This window comes from Bos grunniens, chromosome 16 (assembly GCF_055505025.1).
Source record: "Bos grunniens cultivar Pamir isolate PY7600 chromosome 16, Bosgru_T2T1.0, whole genome shotgun sequence".
Taxonomy (NCBI): Eukaryota; Metazoa; Chordata; class Mammalia; order Artiodactyla; family Bovidae; genus Bos; species Bos grunniens.
The window spans coordinates 56,157,859-56,181,361 of record NC_141180.1 but is presented as its reverse complement, the minus strand read 5'-3'; the positions used below and the strand labels follow the sequence as shown (position 1 = coordinate 56,181,361).

Below are 23,503 nucleotides of genomic sequence, written 5' to 3'. Positions count from 1 at the left end.
CCTCCAGGTCTGAAGTCTATTCATAACTTGAAAGTACTATTCCTTCCGGAAAGAACTCCCCATGGCACATTCACATTCACCTCAGGTTATACAGATTATGGAACTTGGATTTCTAGGCACAGTAGTCCATCTTACTGTATTCTTGTGAAATCTGTCAACCCGGAAATCTAAGAAAACAGCCAAGTGCAGAAGGAGCTAAATGTCATCTGATCAGCTCAGAGGTGGAGGGATCAGCTTCTCATTTTTATCAGAGTAAAGGAAATTCGTTGGCAGGGGCAAGAGGAGACTATTCAGAATCCCTCTGCTACTTCTCCCACAGAAATGTTTTATAAATTATGTTTTTTAAAGTAAATGATAATAGACAATTGTGAAAGTGAGGTCACTCAGTTGTGTCCGACTCTTTGCGACTCCATGGACTGTAGCCCACCAGGCTTCTCGTCCATGGGATTTTTCAGGCAAGAGTACTAGAGTGGATTGCCATTTCCTTCTCCAGGGGATCTTCCTGACCCAGAGATCGAACCCGGGTCTCCTACATTGCAGGCAGACACCTTACCATCTGAGCCACCGGGGAATCCCATAAAGGTTCCATTGAGATTTGAACTCAGATCGCTGGATTCAGAGTCCAGAGTGCTAACCATTACACCATGGAACCAACGACAAGTATTTCTTTGAGCCCCTTTTTTTTGGGGGGGGGGGCAGGGCAAGAATACTGGAGTGGGTTGCCATTCCTTTCTCCAGGAGATCTTCCTGACCCAGGGATTGAACCCGGTCTCCCGCATTGTAGGCAGATGCTTTACCATCTGAGCCATCAGGGAAGTCTTAATGCTCTAAATACTATATACATTCATATTTCTTGACACCGTGGTTATACAACTACTGAAAGGATGAAGAAGACTTTTTTTTTGAAGACTTTTGAATTGGCTAAGATAACCCTTTCATTACCGGGCAGATAGGAGATGAAAATATAAATTAAGTATAATTATAGAAAGTGATGTCAATGTTGCATTGCTTGAGCACCTGAAATTGAATGCCACACCTAGTATCACAGAGTCCTCTGCCCTGTCTTTTTTTTTCTTTTTCTTAAGTTTTGTAGTTTTTAGAGTACATTTTTTCTCCCCCTTGATTAAGTTTATTAAGATTAAGATTATTCCTAAGTGTTTAACCCTTTTTGATGGGCTTTTTAAACAGTTGTATTTTTAGATTTTCATGCTTTCATAGAATGTTCTTTGCAGTGCCATCAAAGGTAGACATTCACAGCATCTTTCTTAGAAACCTGTGCTTGACTTGAAGGATTCAGTCTTCTCCAAATAAGAAAATGGATTAGTCTTTATTTCTGTGCTCCTCAAAATGCTCTCAGACCTCAGAGGTCTTCCTAATGACCCAAATATCTTTTTAAAGTCCTCAGGAAAGCCAATTATTGGCATCTATGTGAGGGGGCTTCCCAGGTGACACTAGTGTAAAGAACCCACCTGCCAATGCAGGAGACCCAAGAGACCTAAGAGGAACCTGGCGTGCTACAGTCCATGCGGTGTCAGAGTCAGGAATGAAGGGACTCAGCGTGCACACACATGTGGAGGGGACAGAGCTGGGGGACAGCTCCTAAAAGTTTTCCACCACTCAGTCTTTGGTTAATCTTCTTCACTGTGGAAACTTCGTTCTGGGAATTTGTAGAACTTATTTTCTTCTAGGTTGTGATTTTGAAACAAACAAAACCCAGTAAAAAGTGGCACAATTTGCTGCAGCCACTGTGCTTTGTCCCTTGTAGTCTCCAAGGTACTCGAAGTGGCAGAGCAAATTTTACTCCTGCTCTGAAAGATGACTCCGGAGATATTTTTCTTTTCTGATTTGTCATGGGACCTGGCTCTTGGAAGGGGGCCTTAGGCTGTCTAACTTGATCATTCAGTACTGCTGGCCTCAGTGTTACTCAGGACAGTATAAGACTGGTTCTCCACAAGGGAGGCAGGCCAGGAAACCCTGCCTTGTCAGAAGCAGGAGTGAAGGGGCCCTGAGGAAGGTAGGGGGATGTATGCAAACCTATCATCTGCCTGGAAAAAGCTGTCGGAACTGCCTGCATTACCACCCTGGGGTTGTGAGTAGTATGGGCTGGTTGGTGGGTAGTCAGAGTCATTTTGGTCAGAAACTGCTGTGCAGAAAGTCATGGACGGACACACACTGAGGCACAACCTCAGGCCTTTCTGGAAAAAAGTCAGCCTCAAGTCCAGAACAGTTTTAACAGTTTTACCTGCACAACTAGTGCACGTCCCTAGAATAATTCAGGGGGACACAGATTCCATCAATTTTCCTTTAATTAAAAGCACATTTACACACAGTAATGTCAGCAACAAATTTTAAAATGCTTCTTTTTCAATAATAATATAATTCTTACATGTATTAAAACACAATGAAGAAAATAATAATAATAATTAAAAAATAAAATAGTTTCAGTCCCTTCATTCAAAATCTATTAATTAAAAAATAGGTGATTTTAATACTTTGCTATATTACCTGCCCAGCTTCTTTTTTCTATTATGTTTTGTGTGTGTATGTATATATATATATATGGATCATAAAATTGTTTTATAACCAACTTTCTATTTTATACATAGTGCTCTCTGGAAAACATTTACATAAGTCATTAAATCATCTTCTATTATCATCACATTAGCCACATATTATTTCATTACTCCATCAAATGGGGTTTTTTCCTTCTCAAATTACTTAAACAAGCTTTAATTTTCTTATCTTTTTAATAAACTTACATATCACAGGTATTTTGGAGATTCATTAAAACCTTCAACAGACTGCCTGCCATAGTAACCACTTGGGACTAGTAACTTCTAGGTGTAACTTCTACTTTTATTACTTCTTCTACTATTAGAAGTTATGAACCCTTCCCTAATATTGCACTTTCAAATTCTCAGTATTTTTATTTTATAGCTATTTTATTAATACAAATTAATCAATGTTTTCTTAGACTAAAGAACTAAAAGCAAGCTTATAGGATCAAGATTTATAGAATCATGATTGTAACTGAAAAATTCCTGAGTATTTTTATTATTCAGTGAACAAGGTCTGAACATCACCAGGAGGAAGGCACTGTGGGAGGTGCCAGAGTTACGTGTCACACACACACAGGTTGTGGCTGGTCCCGGCCCATGTGCAAGGGAGCTAATAGAGGACACAAATGGATATGAAGAAAACATTGCCTTTTAGAGCTATCTCTGCATGAAAAGAAAAAATGCACGAGGCAGTAGCCAAAATAGACTTTCTATAATAATAGAAGGGAGACTTGGCTATTCATGTTGAACTGCTAAGACAAGTTGGTAGAAAAGCAAGAAAATGTATACTTGACTCCTGCACATTAACGTGAGCATCTGAGCATTAAGTGCCGCTCGATCAAACACGAACTGGAATTCATTTCAGGTTTCACTGCCCTCCATTTCTGCCCAGACATAAGATGAAGTGGGACAGCAGAGGCAAGCACAGATTTCTTGAGCTCTGCAGAGTTCCATAAAGTAGTCCTGAGAAAAACCCTCTGACAGTCATTATGAGACAATAGATATAAAAATGAATTAGGTGTCAATCCCTTCCTTAAATTTTAGTACTTAGCAAGCATAAGAAAATCACAAGAATAATTTAAAAAACTCTTTCTGAAGGGCTGTAGTTATTGAGATGAGTGAGGAGTCCCTTACATCCAGAAGGAGATGGAAAGAGTTGGGTCTTGGACAATGAATAGTTTGAATTTGGGTCAATGAGGGCAGCGTTCTCCAGGCCATGACAACTGAAGGAGAACAGGAAAAGAAAACTGCATCATGGCTGGGGTATAGAGGCAATGAACAGTTCAGTGTGGTCAGAGGAAAGGGTATGGACAACAGATAGAAAAACTACCCACTGCTGAACTCTCACTATGTAATATCTGCTGGGTAGAGAGCTTTATCCATTATCATTTTTGAGCTTTACAACTCTGCAATAGATCATATCATGCTCATTTTATAGATTTAGACAGTAGAAGCCTGCTGAAGATTTTAAGCAAGAAAAACTGCCCATTTGGAGCTGTGCTCCTAGAAGATCCTTCTGGAATCTGTGTGCAAGATGAAGTATAATGAAAGCATAATGGACAGGAGTTCCTGTCTGCTGGCTGAGGCCATGGCTATAGTTCAAATAATGAACCACGAAGATCTGATTTGTAAAACTATGATAAAGGACAGAGGATGAACATAAAGGTGTTTCAGAGGTTAAGTCTAGAGGACTCGTAAACTGACCACATGTTAAAAGTGAAAAAATAAAAATGATGCTAAGGTTTCAATGCTGGACGACTGTGAAGATGATGGTGCCATTAATAGAGGGAGAATTGGAGGGCCTTGGAAGAACCGATGATAGACTTGGTTTGGAGTGTACTAGATTTGTAAAACAGCCAGTGGTAGGGTGCCAGCAGATGAGACGGAAATAGGGGAGCAGAGATGTAATAAGAGGTAATAACAGGTCATCAGCTGGATGCACGCACAATCTAGTCACTCCATAGAGCTGCATCACAGAGACAGAAGAGGACAATGAAAGTCCCAGATTCTAAAGTTTCAGGGTTATTTAAAATGCATTAGTTCTTTAGCTCAAAATTACACTGTGAAGTTTAATTGAGCAAAGTAACTTCACATATTCATTTTACTTTGGGGAGAAACTTTATTTCGGAACAATGACGCATGTGTGTGTGTGTGTGTGTGGCTTTTTCCTAACAACAAACTAGAATAAAAGCAGATTTCATAATATATTATTTAAAATTGGAGAGCTGGTAGCATTTTTTTTTTCAAATCTCCAAAGTAAATGACTTCCTTTTGAATCTCAAGTATAAATCATAATTGTGCTTTCTTTCTGGGGCTTCTGCCTTTTGTCAAATTAACAGCTTTAGAAAGAAACACATATTTTCAGCTGACCTGCGGTTGGACCTATCATTTCTCCCCCGAACTGTTCTCAGACATTTTCGTCATGGCGAACAGAGAGAGGACAAGCTTTCAGAATCTGCTGTGTGTGGCCCAGGTCCCCTTTCTCTGGCCCCTAGCAGTTTAACCACTCTACCTCACAGGGGGCGGCTAATGAGTCCTTAGCTTCAAGTTTTCCCTCCTTCTAATGAGGGCTAATAAAATGCATTTAACTCCACTAATGCAACAAAAACTCAGCATTATTTCATTGCATCTACTTAACAAGAACCTTGTTTCATATCCGATTACAGCCTGCTCAGCCAAAGCATTATACTGGGGGAAGTGGGGCTGTGAGAAGGGAGTATCAAGTGCTATAATGTGGACATTCTTCCTTAATATGCCCTGCAGTCTTAGGTGATTGCTTAATTCATTTAGCCGAGCTGGTCTGATCCTTCTGCCAACTGTTTTGTAAAATTTACTGCAATGCTAGGCAACCAGTCCCACCACACAAGCTAGAAATATAGTATTGCTTTTCCTGGGACCAAGCTAGTAACAGTTGTTTGGGGAGAGGCCACAGGCAATGGAGCAGATACTGTTACAAAAAGGAAGATGTTTTGGATGTGCTTCATTTTGTAAAATAGTTACAGCAAATCCAATTTTTATTAATAAATGTTTCCCCTAATTCTTTACAGTCTAATTTCAGAAGAAATTCATCATCATAAAAAATTCATCATCAGAAGAAATTCATCTTTCTAATTTCAGAAGATAATTCATCAGATTTATCTTCAGTGAGCAGTGACGTCTAATCTATTTATTTCAGCTATGAACTTCTCCACCTTCTTTTGAACCAGCCCTTCGCTCAAGTAGCCAACAGAAACAAGTATCTGTTGGAAGCTTACCACTTAAAGAAAAGAATCATTTTGTAATTTGAGTAACCATTACTTGAATAAGTTAAAATTCCATGTACATAGAACGTTATGAAAGTCAAGCGTGTCTATCACCTTATTACCTGTAATTTAGAAATAAGAACCTTCATTTTTACTTTCCCCATCAAATTTTGCAATCTAGAGTATTCCTCGTCCTCCTGAGAGAGATCACGTTCAAAGACATTTTCATCTGTATTGTTCCTTAAGGTACAGGATTCTATTCACTTTGATGGCTTGCTTATTAAGAAGAGGTAGATATTTCTCTTGAGTTTTTGAACAAGGACTTTTCTATGGGTTTATGAAGGCAAAAGACATTGTAGAGAAGAAGAGATTCCTTTCATTCTTTAAAAAATTTACTCAGAAGAATCTATTGCTATTTATATGTGAAAAGAATTTACAAATTGTTTAGGAAAATGATAGTGTGAAAAGACTAACAGTTATCTCTTGAGACCTTACAACTGGTCACCCAATAAGAAAATAGGTGAAGACTGCAGAAATCCTTTCAAGTTTTACCTGGTAGAGATCATCCAGGGATCTGTAAGACCAGAAGATTGTTGTTGTTGAATTTCTAACAAACGACTTGAGTCAAAATTTCATTTTGAAAAACTACAAAGTTTAGCGGCGCTGTTCTCAGTCTGTCCTGTTCCTCCTTGGTGGATGGAGTGAAAAGGAGAGCCTGAATTGCCCCAGGCAAGGACAAGACAGGAGATCTCTGCTAGCTATACTTGTGTTCCACAGCTTCTCAACATTTCACAAGAATAAATGAAAGCTTCCACCTAAATGGGAAATACACCTTTGTTAAAAAATGAGTCTGGATGAAGCAAATACCGCAATATTTTTGTAACTTCCAGTTATAAATCGAGTGTTTTTTCTTCTTCCAAAATCTTAGTTTCTAGTCAGTATATAAAATAAGTTTCAAACTATATAGGACTTGTGATGACTGCATGAAATAAACCGGTATTAAAAGAGCCAATATATAGTTTTTGGTGATACAGAACATTAATAGGAGAAAAAGTCCTGTATAATACTTTCTCTTATTTTGAAGCTCTGATTGCAGATTATTTATTTACAATTTTAAAAATCGTAAATAAAATTACATAAAATTTAAATAAAATTAAAAAATTTTACATAGAATCTCTCTAATTAACTTCATTTTAGATATACTGATAGAGAAATGCTTCTAAGTAGCTTTGTGGTTCTAACTGCGTTTGTTTTAAGGTAATGAAAAATGCTAGTGGTAAAGAATCCTCCTGCCAATACAGGAGGCACAAGAGATGAGGATTCGATTCCTGGGTCCAGAAGATCTTCTGGAGAAAGGAATGGCTACCCTCTCCAGTATTCTTGCCTGGAGAATCCCATGGACAGAGAAACCTGATGGGCTGCAGTCCATGGGGCTGTAGAGATTTGGACACGATTGAGAGACTGAACACAATGAAAAATTAGCCTCATATAAGCTTCTGAGAAAACAAATAATCTATTATGTTTTCCTTAAACAAGCAAAGAAACAAACAAAAACTTAAAGGAATATGTTTTTAGAAAGCTAGTTCTTTTCAAATTTAGGGAAGACTGTGTATGTGTGGACAGTCCTGTCTGACTCTTTGCGACCCCTGCCAGGCTCTCTGTTCATGGAATTTTCCAGGCAAGAATACTGGAGTGTGTTGCCATTCCTCTTCCAGGGAAAAGGAGGGAAGACTACCCTTTGTCTAAACTAAGTCATTGCTAGAAATGGCTGGGATTAACTGGTTTATGAGTAGAAATTTCTGTCCCTGAGTTATTCTTCTACTGGACTCATGTAACTATGAGAAGGAGCTTCAATTACTTCAGGGAAGAAGCTAAAAAAGGAAGAGGTTTATTACATCTGTAGTGGGCCAAGGTATCTGAGCCTCTGTGCTCCTAAAATAAAATGTAACACTTACTAGATCAGACTCGCCTGGGATTTCATATGCTGCTTGGTTTTCTCTGTTTTGGAGGTTCTGAAAGTGCTTCTTTTAAAGAACCAAGACTGGTGAGAGTGAAGGAAAAGAGGTCGTGAAATTGTTTCAATTCTAAACTTTCAAGGAAGTAGAAAAGGAAGTCACTGCATTTATAACATGAAGGGAACCATGTTGCTTCTTTGAACAAACTCATTATCTTTCATTTGTTTAACGTCACCAATCATTTCCTCATCAAAAATCTGGGGGTTACCCTGAACTCTATCTACTCATTCGTCCCTCACAGCCAATCAGCATTGGACCAGGAATATTCTTCATCCCCAGTTTCTCTCATATCCATCATTTATTAAAGCTAAATCTGGCCTCTGTACCCCTTTGTACCCCCCGCACTGAATTAAACCTAGGAGATAGAGTTTTATCTTTGGAAAAGACTCTTGAAAATCCCTTGGACTACAAGTAGATCCAACCAGTCCATCCTAAAGGAAATCAGTCATGAATATTCATTGAAAGGACTGATGCTGAAGCTGAAACTTCAATATTTTGGCCACCTGATGAAAAGAACTGACTTATTTGAAAAGACCCTGATGCTGGAAAAGATTGAAGGCAGGAGGAGAAAGGGACGACAGAGAATGAGATGGTTGGATGGCATCACCTACTCAATGGGTTTGCGTAAACTCTGGGAGTTTACTCGGATGGACAGGGAGAGTCTCCCTGTCCATGGAGACAGGAAACATGGAGACATGGAGTCACAAAGAGTTGGACATGACTGAGCAACTGAACTGAACTGAACTGATTGTTTCTTCGGACCTTCCTCTCTCCCCTAATTAGCATCTGTTTGGACCTGCTGAGTTGGAACTCAGGGAAGGTCCTAGAGGTTAATGAAGCCTATTTCTTGTAATCAAAAACTGAGGGACACAGAACAGCTTTGGTACCCAGGAACACCACAAGGTCTTGTTTGATATTATTATCCCTCTCTTTTAAAGTAATTTTATTGAGGTATAAATTTTAAACCATGAGACCTACCATTTTGAGGGTATGGTTTGCTGAGTTTTAGTAAGGAGGTAGGAGATAGATGGTCCCAGAGTTGGACAAGTGTTTGTCAAGATAAAATTGAAGCATTGTTTTCCTAACTCCCCCACCCCCAACACTCTAGGACAAAGCTAGTGGCAGAAGCTGAGCTCTGCTGAAGTGAAGAGATAAAGTGCCCACTCCTGAAGTCCTAAAAAGAAAAGCTATGACAGACTTAGACAGCATATTAAAAAGCAGAGACATTACTTTGTCAACAAAGGTCTGTATAATCAAAGCTGAGATTTTTCCAGTAGTCATGTATAGATGTGAGAGTTGGACCATAAGGAAGGCTGAGCACCAAATAATTGATGCTTTTGAACTATGGTGTTGGAGAAGACTCTTGAGAGTCCCTTGAACTGAAAAGAGATCAAGCCAGTTGATCCTAAAGGAAATCAATCCTGAATATCCATTGGAAGGACTTAAACTGAAGCTATAATACTTTGGCCACTTATGCAAAGAGCCAACTCATTAGAAAAGACTCTGAGTCTGGGAAAGATTGAAGGCAGGAGGAGAAGGGGACAATAGGAGATAAGATGGTTGGACGGCATCACCGACTCAATGCATATGAGTTTGAGCAAGCTCTGGGAGATGGTGAAGGACAGGGAATCCTGGCATGCTGCAGTCCATGGGGTCGCAAAGAGTTGGACAGAACAGAACGACTGAAAAATGGTAATATGAAGTCAATGAAAATGTCCCTGTCTTCACATGAGCAGGAAGGCTACTTGGAGGTTAAAGTGGGAGGGGGTGCCACCCCATAATGATTAGACATGCACACAGAGTCCTCTGTAGTGGCATCCACCTTGGCAAAAATTTCACATGCATCATGGCAAGGGTCCCAGGCAGGTGTGAAAAAAGAAACAAGATAATTGGCCAAAGTAAACAAAGGCCTGGAAGGACTGTCCTATATAAGTGATTTAAATCACCTCTTTACTGGACTCGTTTTCATCAGAGAGAATGCCACCCACCCTTTCTCTCTGGGTCTGTATTTCTGTCTAGCTTCTGACTTAAATTTATTTATTATTTATTTAACTTATAAATAAATAAGTTATTTATTTTCTGTGTACTCACCCACAAGTTATGCTGTGTCTATAAAAATAAGCTTTGTATCTGTTTTCACAGTGTTTGCCTCCTTGAAACATTCTTGCTTTCAAATGGGAGAATGAGCCAGGGCCACTTCACTTCTAGCCTCTGGCCCCTGGTGGTCAAGTGTCTAGGATTCCTGGTTTTCATCCAGGCTACTCAGGGAACTAACTCCTGCCCAAGTCCTGGGCAGGGAACTAAGATCTCTCTTTAGGATTGTTCACTGCTCTCTCTCCAAGATTAGTAATATTATCCATTGGTGCAACAGTCAACACAATCCCGATTGAGGACACTTCCATAATCCTCAAAATTCCCTTGGGTTTATCTACAGTCAATCCCAGTCACACAGTATTTGGCAACCACTGATCTACTTTCTGTCTCTATGGATCACCTTTTCTTATTATTACACTTGAATGGAATCACACAACATGTGGTCTTTTATATCCTCTGTTCATGTGGCTTCTTTCACTTGGCATAATATTTTTGAGTTTCATCCATGTGGCAGTACCTATCATCACTTTGTTCTCTTTGTATTACCAAAAAGTATTCCATTGTATGGACAGACCACTTTTGTTTATCCATTTTTTTCAGTGGATGGACATTTCTGGTTTTTCACTATTGTAAATAATGCTACTGATAAGCATTTGCATCCTTGTCTTTATGCAAACAAATGTTGTTGCTTCTCTTGGTTGATTTCTAGGAATGGAACTGCTGGATTTTATGATAAGTATTCTTCGGTAAGTTCCAAAGAATAGCAAGGAGACATAAAAAAGCCTTCCTCAGTGATCAATGCAAAGAAATAGAGGAAAACAATAGAATGGGAAAGACTAGAGATCTCTTCAAGAAAATTAGATATACCAAGGGAACATTTCAAACAAAGATGGGCTCAATAAAGGGCAGAAATGGTATGGGCCTAACAGAAACAGAAGGTATTAAGAAGAGGTGGCAAGAAAACATTGAAGAACTATACAAAAAAAGATCTTCATGACCCAGATAACCACGATGCTGTGATCACTCACCTAGAGCCAGATATCCTACAGTGCAAAGTCAAGTGGGGGCCTTACAAAGCATCACTATGAAAAAAGCTAGTGGAGGTGATGGAATTCCACCTAAGCTATTTCAAACCCTAAAAGGTAATGCTGTTAAAATGCTGGACTCAATATGGCAGCAAATATGGAAAATTCAGCAGTGGCCACAGGGCTGGAAAAGGTGTTTTCATTCCAATCCCAAAGAAAGGCAATGTCAAAGAATGCTCAAACTACCTCACAATTGCACTCATTTCACATGATAGCAAAGTAATGCTCAAAATTCTCGAACCTAGACTTCAACAGTATGTGAACCAAGAACTTCCAGACGTTCAAGCTGGATTTAGAAAAGGCAGAGGAACCAGAGATCAAATTGTTAACATCTGTTGGATCATAGAAAAAACAAGAGAATTCCAGAAAAACATCTATTTCTGCTTTACTGACTATGCTAATGCCTTTGTGTGGATAACAGCAAACTGTGAAAAATTCTATAAGAGATGGGAATACCAGATCAACGTCACCTGCCTCCTGAGAAACCAGTATATGAGTCAAGAAGCAACAGTTAAAACTGGACATGGAACAATGGACTGGATCAAAATTGGGAAAGGAGTATGTCAAGGCTGTATATTGTCACCCTGCTCATTTAACTTATATGCAGAGTACATCATGAGAAACGCTAGGCTGGATGAAGCACGAGCTGGACTCAAGATTGCCAGGAGAAATATTGATAATCTCAGATATGCAAATGACACAACCCTTATAGCAGAAAATGAAGAGGAAATAAAGAGCCTTTTGATGAAAGTGAAAGAGGAGAATGAAAAAGCTGCCTTAAAACTCAGCATTCAAAAAACTAAAATTATGGCAGTCAGTCCCATTACTTCATGACAAATAAATGGGGAAACAATGGAAACAGTGACAGACTTTATTTTCTTGGGCTCCAAAATCACTGCAAATGGTGACTGCAGCCATGAAATTAAAAGACGCTTGCTCCTTGGAAGAAAAGCTATGATAAACCTAGACAGCATATTAAAAAGCAGAGACATAACTTTGCCAACAAAGGTCCATCTAGTCAAAGCTATAGTTTTTTTGGTAGTCATGTATGGATGTGAGAATTGAACCATAAAGAAGGCTGAGGGCCGAAGAATTGATGATTTTGAACTGTGGTGCTGGAGAAGACTCTTGAGAGTCCCTTGGATTGCAAGGAGATAAAACCAGTCCATCCTAAAGGAAATCAGTCCTGAATATTCATTGGAAGGACTGATGCTGAAGGTGAAACTCCAATACTTTGACCACCTTATGTGAAGAGGTCAGTTCATTCAAAAAGACCCTGATTCTGGGAAAGATTGAAGGCACAGGAGGAGAGGGGGATGACAGAGGAAGGCATGGCATCATGCCATGGTATCACTGACTCAATGGACATGATTTTGAGCAAGCTCTGGGAAATGGTGAAGGACAGGGAGGCCTGGCGTGCTGTAGTCCATGGGGTTGCAAAGAGTTGGACACAACTGAGTGACTCAACAATGAACCACAACAATGGCAAGTATATATCTAACTCTTTTAAGAAGCTTCCAGACTGTTCTCTAGAGTGTCTGTACCGTGTTATATTCCCACCAGCAGCTTGTGGGGTTCGGTTTCTCCCCATCCTTGCCAGTCCTTGGTCCTGTCAGCCTTTTTGACTCTAACCACTGCACTGTATCGTGTGACATCTCATATTCTCTTTATTTACATTTCTCTAAGGACTAGTGATATCCAGCGCCTCTCCTTCCTGTTTTGCTTCCCACTCTCTTAGTTCAGAAGTTCAGATCCTCCTCTCTTCCCACTTAGCTTACGAAATATAATAGCTGATGTGGTATTTACAGCTTTTCTTGACCCAGAACACCTCCCCCTTTGCCCTTGTTTGATAAGGGACCCTCTTTTCCTCCAGAAACCCCATTACATATAATTCACGTGTGGCTGAGCCTGCCTCTCTCACTCGTAGTATCGTGGAAACCAGGCCTGGTAAACTGGAAAACAATATTTCCAAAACAAAGTGTTTGGTTTAAGACTGGGATTGTCACCTTTCCCTTGGCAGGAATCTTTCTGCAGAATCTTGGGAAATAAAACTAATCAAACAGCCTAACTTTATTCATTGCAAAAATTCAAAATCAAGTAAACTAAGTGCCTTTGGAATTATGTGTGTGGGTGTATACAAATACACACAAAAAATTCTGTGGACTCCTTGACTATAAGGCTCCCTTTATGGGCAAGAGGGAAATTCCCCTTTCCATAATACACTGTCAAGAAACTTTCATGTTATTTTATGTTTTATCCTTCTGAAATATTCCCTTCTTGCCCTAATATTAACTGGGGGTTTGCTTTGGAGGGGAGGGAGTGATTGGTTCTCACAAAATGCTCAGGCTTGCTGTTGACAGTCTCCTATTGTGCTTGGGAAAATAAGGCTGCCTGAAACACTTAGGTTCTGTATAACCAGTGGTCTAACCGAAACTACCTGCCTCTTCTTATCATGGGAACTTTAGACAAGTGGTATAACCTTGCTATGCCTTATTTGTGCCATCAGTAAAATGGGGTTAGTGATAGTTTCCATTTTATGTATTTGACATGGTGATTAAATATATTGCCCATATTGCAAAATGCTCAAAACAGTGTCACACAGTAACTGCTCAGTAGGTGATAAACTTGTGTTTGCAGGCACACATATCACAGGTGCCATTAACAACCAACCTAGGCAACAGGCAGAAAGAACGGGTTCCTAAACTTCCGAGACTTTCTTGTCCCACTTGGCAACTGACTTCTTTATCTTTATTCACTTCTTTGGTGATTCCATCCAATCTTACGATTTAAATACTATCTACATATTAATGACTCAAATTTATATCATACATTCACTGCAGATTATAATATCCAACAATATATTCACCATCTCCACTGGGAAATCTGATTGACCTTCCAGATCTTCCCTCTACACTTGCTCCTCTGTCAGCCTCTCTCATCCACTGTTTCAAGATAAAAATCTTAGCATTATCCTTCATTTGTCTGTTTCTCCCATCCCCTATTCCTGATTGTCAAAAGTTCCTGATGTGTGTACATTCAAAATATGACAAAATGCTACCACTCCTAACCATCTCTACCATCGCTACTCTTATTACCAGGTCCAGGGAACGCGTCCTCCAGGATTCCTGTAATAGCCTCACTCCTGATTTCCATGCTTCAACTCTTGTGCCTCTGCAGTCCAATCTCTCCAAACTAATAGGTCTCATAATGCAAGTCAGACGGTGTCATTTCCCTGCTCAAAACATTCCTATGGCTTTTCATTTCATTCAGATTAAAAATTGCATTCTATGTTGTTCTAAACCAATATGCCCTAGAGATCTGGCCATTGCTGGCTCTTTGACATTATATTTACTGTGCTTCACCCCGTGCCACCACTGACTTCATCTCAGCCATGCTAGTCTCTTTCTGGCTTGTGAACCATTAGGCCTTTGTGCTGATGGTCTCCAGAGCCCGGAAACTCTTGTCCCCAGATATTCACACTGCTAATTCCCTCATGTCCTTCAAGTATTTACTCAGTTCAGTTCAGCTCAGTTCAGTCATTCAGTCATGTCCGACTCTTTGCGACCCCATGAACCGCAGTACGCCAGGCCTCCCTGTCCATCACCAACTCCCGGAGTTTACCCAAACTCATGTCCATTGAGTCCGTGATGCCATCCAATCATCTCATTCTCTGTTGTCCCCTTCTCCTCCTTCCCTCAATCTTTCCCACCATCAGGGTCTTTTCAAATGAGTCAACTCTTTGCATCAGGTGGCCAAAGTATTGGAGCTTCAGCTTCAACATCAGTCCTTCCAATGAACACCCAGGACTGATCTCCTTGTATCACCCTATTAATCAGTGTCACCCTCTTTAAAACTGCAAACTGCCACCCTAACTCCTTATCTTGCTATTATTTCTTTATTGTATGATAAAATTACATTTTTAATCTTCTAATATACTATATATATTATATAAAAATACTTATTTTTTTCTATGTAATGTTTACTTTCCATCCTTTCTAACCAGATTATAAGCCACATAAGGACAAAGCATTTTTTAGAGGGGATGGTTAGGGATCCGGATTGTCTCCTGATGTTTTCAGGAAAGAAGTACATCCTCAATATATACTCGTTGAAAGAATGCATTTTAGACCTTGGCCCTGAACTAGTTCACTTTTTTGTGTGCTTTGTCATTACTTCCGAATCGCCCACTATAGAAATGACTATGACAGGGAGATTTTTGCACACATGAGTAGGAGTGGCAACCTGTAGAGAAATTTGAGTGCTTTTTGGCCAATCAGTCTGTAGCCCCTTGCTCTTGTGTTGTCCTCAACCACTGAGGAGCCAAGTCAGGTGGTTCTGAGAGGTGACTGGAAGTCCGACAGACAATGCAGGCCAGATTTTTTCACTGATTAATAAAATGGGTGGAGAAGATCGCTGAGACCATAAAGAAATCATGGAGAAGAACAAGCCCTTCGTTTAACCCCTTGTCCAAATCCAATATATATGATTAAAACTATGCATCAGTAGTGCTTAATAAAATAGCACCTTAATTTTCTTAGCCAAAAAGAAATTGATTCTTATCCTGTGCAAAATGTCGTTGACTTCAGCTACGTAAAATAAAGTAAAATTAAAAGTTCAATGTATTAAAAAAAAAAAAAAGATGATATCCATCTATAATGAAATAATTGGAGTGGAATGCAGTTACGCCCTTAGACTCAACAAGAGCCAGCCCACCTTGGCCTCCATGCCTTAGAGGGCTTTTCCCTAGGTTTTATCCATCCTGTTCCTTCCCATGCTTCCTCATCCATCCTCCTGTTTAAACTCTGCCCAGTTGTCAGGACCCTGGAATCTGCTGCCCAAATGACCCTGGGCCACCTTTAAGCACTTGCAGGGTCTGTGTACACCCTGGACCTAAGTGGTCTAGGTGGACAGGGGTGGCTGATTTGCAAATTGAGCTCTGAGGGACAGACTGTAGTGCCCGCTAATAAGTACAAGAAGGTCCTTCCTAGGGTAGAATCCAGCTAGGAGTGAAAAGGGGACTGACCAGAGACCCAGGGCTGGACCCAAAATTCCTGGGCTGACACATTCCAGCCTGAAACTCCAAGTCACCCCAGAATTTTTATTAGAATCCAACATTCGGAGTCACAAAGATATACATGTTCACTAAGGGAATAGAATGGAACTGATCTACCACACATTTGGAAATTTCAATGATAACTTCTAACTTGTAAAAAAAAGAAGTTGAAACCAATCTCCAACCCATCACACACAGGTGCAGGAAGTGGAATGATATGAAACCCACCTGGTTCCCAAGGAATCTTCTTCTCAGCTACAATTAGAAAGGGAAGATGCTGTGCTACATCACCATGACAATTAATGAAGTGAGTTTTTCCTGCCTCTTGTCCTCAAGGGTCATGGGGAGGGGCTTTTTGTTCTGAATGATCTGGTCAGCGACATTCTGAGGAAACCCCACTCCTGATTCTGAAGCATACACACACAACATTTTCTCTGGGAAAAGAAACCTAATATTTTTAGATAATGACATTCAACAACTCAGTAGGACATGGCCTGGTACCATGGTACCTAGTACTGTCAAATTTCATCTTGAAGAGCAAATTTTGTATGTTTTTATTTCTAGTATGATAAAGTAACTTCATTTTTAGTAACAAATCAAACACAGGTTTCACTGAGGTGATGAAACAGGCCTGCAGAAGAGAGAGCATGACAGGAGGGGTACAGCTTTCTGTGGTGTTACAAGCAGTGGGTGATAACGGATGCCACACATGGTGACATCTGTCAAAGGTGAAGCATTGTATCCCCAAACATTGATGAATTGCCCTGTGGCTAAAAAATCCTCTTCAGAAAAGAAGGGGGAACGTTTTCTGACAGACTAAACCTGATGGCAATTTATTTATTTTCACCTTGAGTCAAGACAATTTAAAAATTTTTATACTGTCTCATGGACAAATAAACTCCTATCTCAAAGAAAACGAAATGCAAGAAGGCAAAGTGGTTGTCTGAGGAGGCTTTACAAATAGCTGAGAAGAGAAGAGAAATGAAAGGTAAGGGAGAAAGGGAAAGATATACCCAACTGAATGCAGAATTCCAGAGAAGAGCAAGGAGAGGAAAGAGAGCTTTCTTAAATGAGCAGTGCAAAGAAGGAAAACAATAGAATGGGAAAGACTAGAGATCTCTTTAAGAAAATTGGAGATATCAAGGGAATATTTCATGCAAGGATGGGCATGATAAAGAACAGAAACAGAAAGGACCTAAAAGAAGCAGAAGAGATTAATAAGAGATGGCAAGAGTACACAGAAGAACTATACAAAAAAAAAAAAAAATAGTCTTAATGACCCATATAATCATGATGGTGTGGTCACTCACCTAGAGCCAGATATCCTGGAGTGTGAATTCAAATGGGCCTCAGGAAGCATTATTACCAACAAAGCTAGTGGAGGTGATGGATTTCCAGCTGAGCTATTTCAAATCCTAAAATAAGATGCTGTTAAAGTGCTGCACTCAATATGTCAGCAAATTTGGAAAACCCAGCAGGGGCCATAGGACTGGAAAAAGTCAGTTTTTATTCCAATCCCAAAGAAGGGCAATACCAAAGAATGTTCATACTACCTGAAAACTGTGCTCACTTCACATGCCAGCAAGGTAATGCTCAAAATCCTCCAAGCTAGGCTTCACTAATATGTGAACCAAGAACTTCCAGATGTACAAGCTGGATTTAGAAAAGGCAGAGGAACCAGAAATCAAATGGCCAGTATTCGTTGGATCAAAGAAAAAGCAAGGGAATTAAAAAAAAAATCTGCTTCATTGACTAGACTAAAGCCTTTGACTGTGTGGCTCACAACAAACTGGAAAATTCTTCAAGAGATGGGAATACCAGACCACCTGACCTGCCTCTTGAGAATCCTGTATGCTGGTAAAGAAGCAATAGTTAGAACCAGACATGGAACAACAGACTGGTTCCAAATTGGGAAAAGAGTACTTCAAGGCTGTGTATTGTCACCCTGCTATTTAACTTGTATGCAGAATACATCATGAGAAATGCTGGGCTGGATGACTCACAAGCTGGAATCACAACTGCCAGGAGAAACACCAACAACCTCAGAAATGCAGATGATACCACTCTAATGGCAGAAAACAAAGAAGAACTAAAGAACTCTTGATGAAAGTGAAAGAGGAGAGTGAAAAAGCTGGCTTAAAACTCAGCATTCGAAAAACTAAAATCATGGCATCTGGTCCCATCACCTCATGACAAATAGATGGGGGAAAAGTGCAAACAGTGGCAAATTTTATTTTCTTGGGCTCCAAAATCACTGCAGACAATGACTGCAGCCATGAAATCATAAAATTAAAAGACTCTTGCTCCTTTGAAGAAAAGCTATGACAAAACTAGACAGTGTATTAAAAAGCAGAGACATCACTTTGCTGACAAAGGTCCATTTGGTCAAAGCTATGGTTTTTTCCAGTAGTCATGTATGCATGTGAGAGTTGGACCATAAAGAAGGCTGGGTGCTAAAGAAATAAGGCTTTCAAATTGTAGTGTTGGAGAAGACTCTTGAGAGTCCCTTGGATTGCAAGGAGATCAAACCAGTCAATCCTAAAGGAAATCGACCTGGACTATTCATTGGAAGGACTGATGCTGAGGCTGAAGCTCCAATACTCTGGCCACTGGATGCAAAGACTCTGATGCTGGGAAAGATGGAAGGCAGGTAGAGAAGGGGAAGACAGAGGGTGAGATGGTTGGATGGCATCACTGACTCAGCGGACATGAGTTTGAGCAAACTGTGGGAGATAGGAAAGGACAGGGAAGCCTGGCATACTGCAGTTCATGGAGTCACAAAGATCAAACATAACTTAGTGACTGAACTATAACAGCAACAAAATGAGGAAGAGATGGGATGGAGCAAGGGAGGTAGGGAAGGTGTGCTTCTTGTGGGAGCCTTGAGTTGCCATTGACCTTGGAGATTATTTCCAAGGTATTCATTGGTTTGTTGCTTCCATGCTCCCATCAGCTTTAAGGGCAGGATACTTTACTAAATTCTAGATAAATCTCTGAGGTGATGTCCTTTGGTTAGCCGACAGGTGAGACCATGGCTCAGTCGACCATTTAGCACTTAACAGCAGTAGCCTTTCATTCTTTGGCTCGTATGTGGTGGCATGGGGAGGGTGGGTATTAGAATGGAAGAGAACACAGGGAATTCTTGCAGACCACAGGCTCCTGTTGCTCCTAACCTGAGTTATTACTTTCTCTAATGAGATTCAGGTGCATTAAGCATATTATTAAGAAGGTGTGAAAAGAAAATATTTTCTGCCATATCAATAAAAAAGAAATTTTACAGCCATCAATGATTTCTGGTCTCCAAATGTGAATGATGGCTCCCCAAACTGGGATCCCGCGGATGCTGCTAGCTGCTACCCCCCACGGTGATTGCTGAGGAGCTGGGGAAATGCAAGAAGCAGCCATCTGCCATTCCTTAAGGTGAACAAGAAAACAGGATTGGCCCCAGATATCTGAGATGCATATTAGAGGAATGAATTCAGTGAGCCCAGAGGCTTACATCTTCCCATACAAAGAATGGTAAATTCCTTCTCTTGATACCTGATCTTTGATGTTCAGACTGCCTGCTTCCTTTGTTGCAAACTTGTATATAGCCTGACTTCCCCTCCTGCCTTCTTGGAGCAGTTTTCTCAGAGCTACTGAGATGCTGTCTCCAGGGCTTGGAGTCCTAAACCTTCCCACCAAATAAATTACTCTCTACTTTTAGGTTGTGACTGTAGTTTTTAGTTGACAAAGGTCACTTTAATTTATCTTACTGCTGACATTCCTACTTCTCTATGTAACTAGAGCTGAGCATGACTTGATTTGTCAAGTCTTATTCTGAAGCATTTTCTCATGTTTTCTTTCTTTCTTCTGTTAGGTAGGTAGAATAGGGAAAAGGAGTCCAAAATGGTGATGGCTAAAAGACAAAGAAGGGGAAAGCCCTCAAAAATAGAACAAAGGAAGGTCTGAGGACTGGAGTGAGGACCTCAGGTAAAACAAACAACACTCCTGGCTGGCCCAATTTCCATAGGACAGGCCCAGGGAGAGATAAACATATAAATAGAGGAGCCAAAGCTCGCACTCTCTCTCTTTCTCTCTCTTCCCCGTGCGCTGCGGTGTTCTCCTCACGTCTTTGGATCGACGTGCCCTCATGCCTCGAAGATGGATTTTCCTGCTATCTTCAAAATAAAATAGAGCTGTAACATTGAGCTGTAACACTGATTTGTCTAAGAGCTATAACATGGTCCTTTCGCGACCTGAGAGCTATAACAGGGTCTATCCAAGACCCGAGAGCTGTGACACGCTGAGGGGGTTTTAATGTCCGGCACTCCAAATCTTTGTTGTGATGAGACAAAGAACCGAGGAACATATACTTGTGTGACATTTCCCTTATCCCAACCGCATGCATATGCCCATTCTTTATATTCTAATAAGTGATTGTGAATCATCGTCATAAGTATAACTCGACTCTGAAAATCTTGAACTGATGCACTTCAACACCAGCTAGCTGATAATCATCAAATCTTCACATCTAAAAAAGACTCTGATGCTGGGAGGGATTGAGGGCAGGAGGAGAAGGGGATGACAGAGGATGAGATGGCTGGATGGCATCACTGACTCTATGGATGTGAGTCTGAGTAAACTCCGGGAGTTGGTGATGGACAGGGAGGCCTGGCGTGCTGCGATTCATGGGGTCGCAAAGAGTCGGACATGACTGAGCAACTGAATTGAACTGAACTGAATCACTTTTTTCCCCTCTGAATAGATATTCTGTGAAAAAAGTCATGGTATCTCTGCATATGTGGATTGCTTTACTGTACTCATTGAAATCAACACTACTTGATTACCTCTGAGTCTTTAGTCTTAGAAGTGTTTTTATTGTTGTCCTAGGAGATATTTGTCACACTTGTACAAATAATCTTCAGTAAACAAAAATTAATATCTACAATGTGATATCAGAAATTCAGGCTAGTTTCTAAACTCAGTGAAAAATATTCTTCAAATTTTTTATCAGCCTTTCCCAAGCCACATCCCCATTTTCTCCTTCTTTAGAAGATGTTCAATTCTCCCTTATGCTCCTCTCTCATTTTCTTTCCCTTTTCTTTTTTTTTAAGCCACTCTGTTTATCAGTAATTGATATGTTAAAAGCTGTAGACTTTAATGTATACAACTTGATGAGCTTGGGGGTAAGTATTCATCCATGAAGCCATCAACATTATCAAGGGCACAGACATATGCATCATCTCCCAAATTTCCTCCTACCCCTTTTGTTGTCATTGTTGTTTAGTCGGTTGTATCTGACTCTTGTGACCCCATGGAGTCTGCCAGGCTCCTCTCTCCATGAGATTTCCCAGCCAAGAATGCTGGAGTGGGTTGCCATTTCCTTTTCCAGGTTATCTAACTGGTCCAGGGATTGAACCTGACTATTCCTTTATTATTACTTTTTTTTTTTTTTTTTTGGGTTTGGTAAATAAAAAACAAAAACACAAGATCTCACCTCTTAGCAAAATTCAGGTAGTCAATACAGTACTGATAGCTAAAGACACTATGCTAAGAGTAGTTGATTTCCAGAACTTACTTGTCTTGTGTAAGTGAAACTTTGTAGCCTTAACCATCACCTCCAATTTCTCACTCGCCCACCCCAGGCAACCACCATTCTAATTCTGATCTTATGAGCTTCGTTAGGATTTTACATATAAGTGAGTTCATGCAGTATTTTATTTTTTGTGTCTGGCTTATTTCACTTGGCATAATGTCCTTCAGGTTCATCTGTATTGTCACAAATGGCAGTATAACACTCTATTGTATGTACCCACTTCATTTTCTGTATCCATTTTCTAATGGAATTTGTTGGTAACAAGATTTTTGCCCCTCAAGCCAGTGTCTTTTAACCGTGATGTTAGGCAAAATTGAGACACCAGATGTACAAAGGCAGATGCTTTGAGATAACAGACACATGGGTTTCTGTGTAATGACATTTTGTAAGGCCATGGTGCGTGGGAGACAATGGTGCACATCTTCTGAAGAACACGGAAGGATGCTTTTCTAGAGTGCATTGTGCAATGAGTTTTCATTTTTCTATATCACAGCTCTAAACCATGAGGCTGAGTTTCATTGCCCTAGAAAAAAATCAGTATTGGATAAGACTGTAGTTAATCCACAGCAGGAAGACCCATGCCATCACCTTGCTGCACCCTTGAACACACTCCCGAACAGTCCCTGCAGAGCCGCTTCACTGCATTAGTCTGTGTGCAGTCTTCCCAAATGACGCCATCCAAAATGGCTTCAAGTCCACCGCTTTCGAACTTGAAAAATTAGCATCCCAACTTAAATGCTTGGTTCAGTTTGCTCAAAATTGCCAGCCCTACATAGATGAGCAGTTTATCACACTAGCATTACCTAGTGGTTAGAAGAATGAGCTTTCCTAGCAAATGCGCTTGGACTTGAAGTGCAGATTCTTCCACATCCTCTCTTGGTGCATTATCAAAAGAAATAATTTCCTAAATTCTTTCATCATCTATAAAGGTGGGTTTATACTCATACCTGTTGGGCTGTAAAAATTAAATAAGACGCTGTGTATCAAGTATTTTCACATCACGAGAGCCCTATAAATATTAGCTGCAGCTCAACAATAAAGAATCCACCTGCAGTGCAGGAGATGTGGCTTCAATCCCTGGGTCAGAAAGATCCCCTGGAGGAAGAAATGGCAACCCACACCAATGTTCTTGCCTGGAGAATCCCATGGACAGAGGAGCCTGATGGGCTATAGTCCATGGGGTTGCAAAAGAGTAGGACATGACTTAGCAACTGAAAAACAACAACATCACAATTATATAATAATTATTGTACTATCCTGGTAAGCCAACTTGTCTTGAATTATTCAACACATATGGTCATTTAGATTTCATATGGGTTTTAACCCAGGTAGGTTATTAAACCCAGAAATGAGCTTATATTTATGTGGGTCTTTCAACTCAGCACCTAGTGTAATCAGTTCAGTTCAGTCACTCAGTCGTGTCTGACTCTTTTCGACCCTGTGGACTGCAGCACACCAGGCTTCCCTGTCCATCACCAACTCCTGGAGCTTGTGCAAACTCATGTGCATCAAGTTGGTGATGCCATCCAACCAGCTCATCCTCTGTCATCCCCTTCTTCTCCTGCCTTCAATCTTTCCCAGCATCAGGGTCTTTTCCAGTGAATCAGTTCTTCACATCAGGTGGCCAAATTATTGGAGCTTCAGCTTCAGTACCAGTCCTTCCAATGAATGGTCAGAGCTGATTTCCTTTGGGATTGACTGGTTTGATCTCCTTGCAGTCCAAGGGACTCTCAAGCGTCTTCTCCAACACCACAGTTCAAAGGCATCAATTCTTCGGTGCTCAGCTCATGAGCCTGTGGACAACACCTAGTGTAATAGCTTGTCATTAAAAATTCCATTTGTGAATCTCATTTTTTCTCATTCTTCTTTCATAAGGTC

The 23,503-nt window shown here is 40.4% G+C and overlaps 1 non-coding gene across 1 annotated transcript; it reads right to left on the bottom strand.

The window, feature by feature from the left end:
- Nucleotides 1-580: 580 nt before the first annotated feature.
- On the bottom strand, nucleotides 581-652 carry TRNAQ-CUG (transfer RNA glutamine (anticodon CUG)). Its single transcript has one exon. It is a non-coding gene; the product is annotated as a tRNA-Gln (tRNA).
- Between the last annotated feature and the right edge of the window lie 22,851 nt (nucleotides 653-23,503).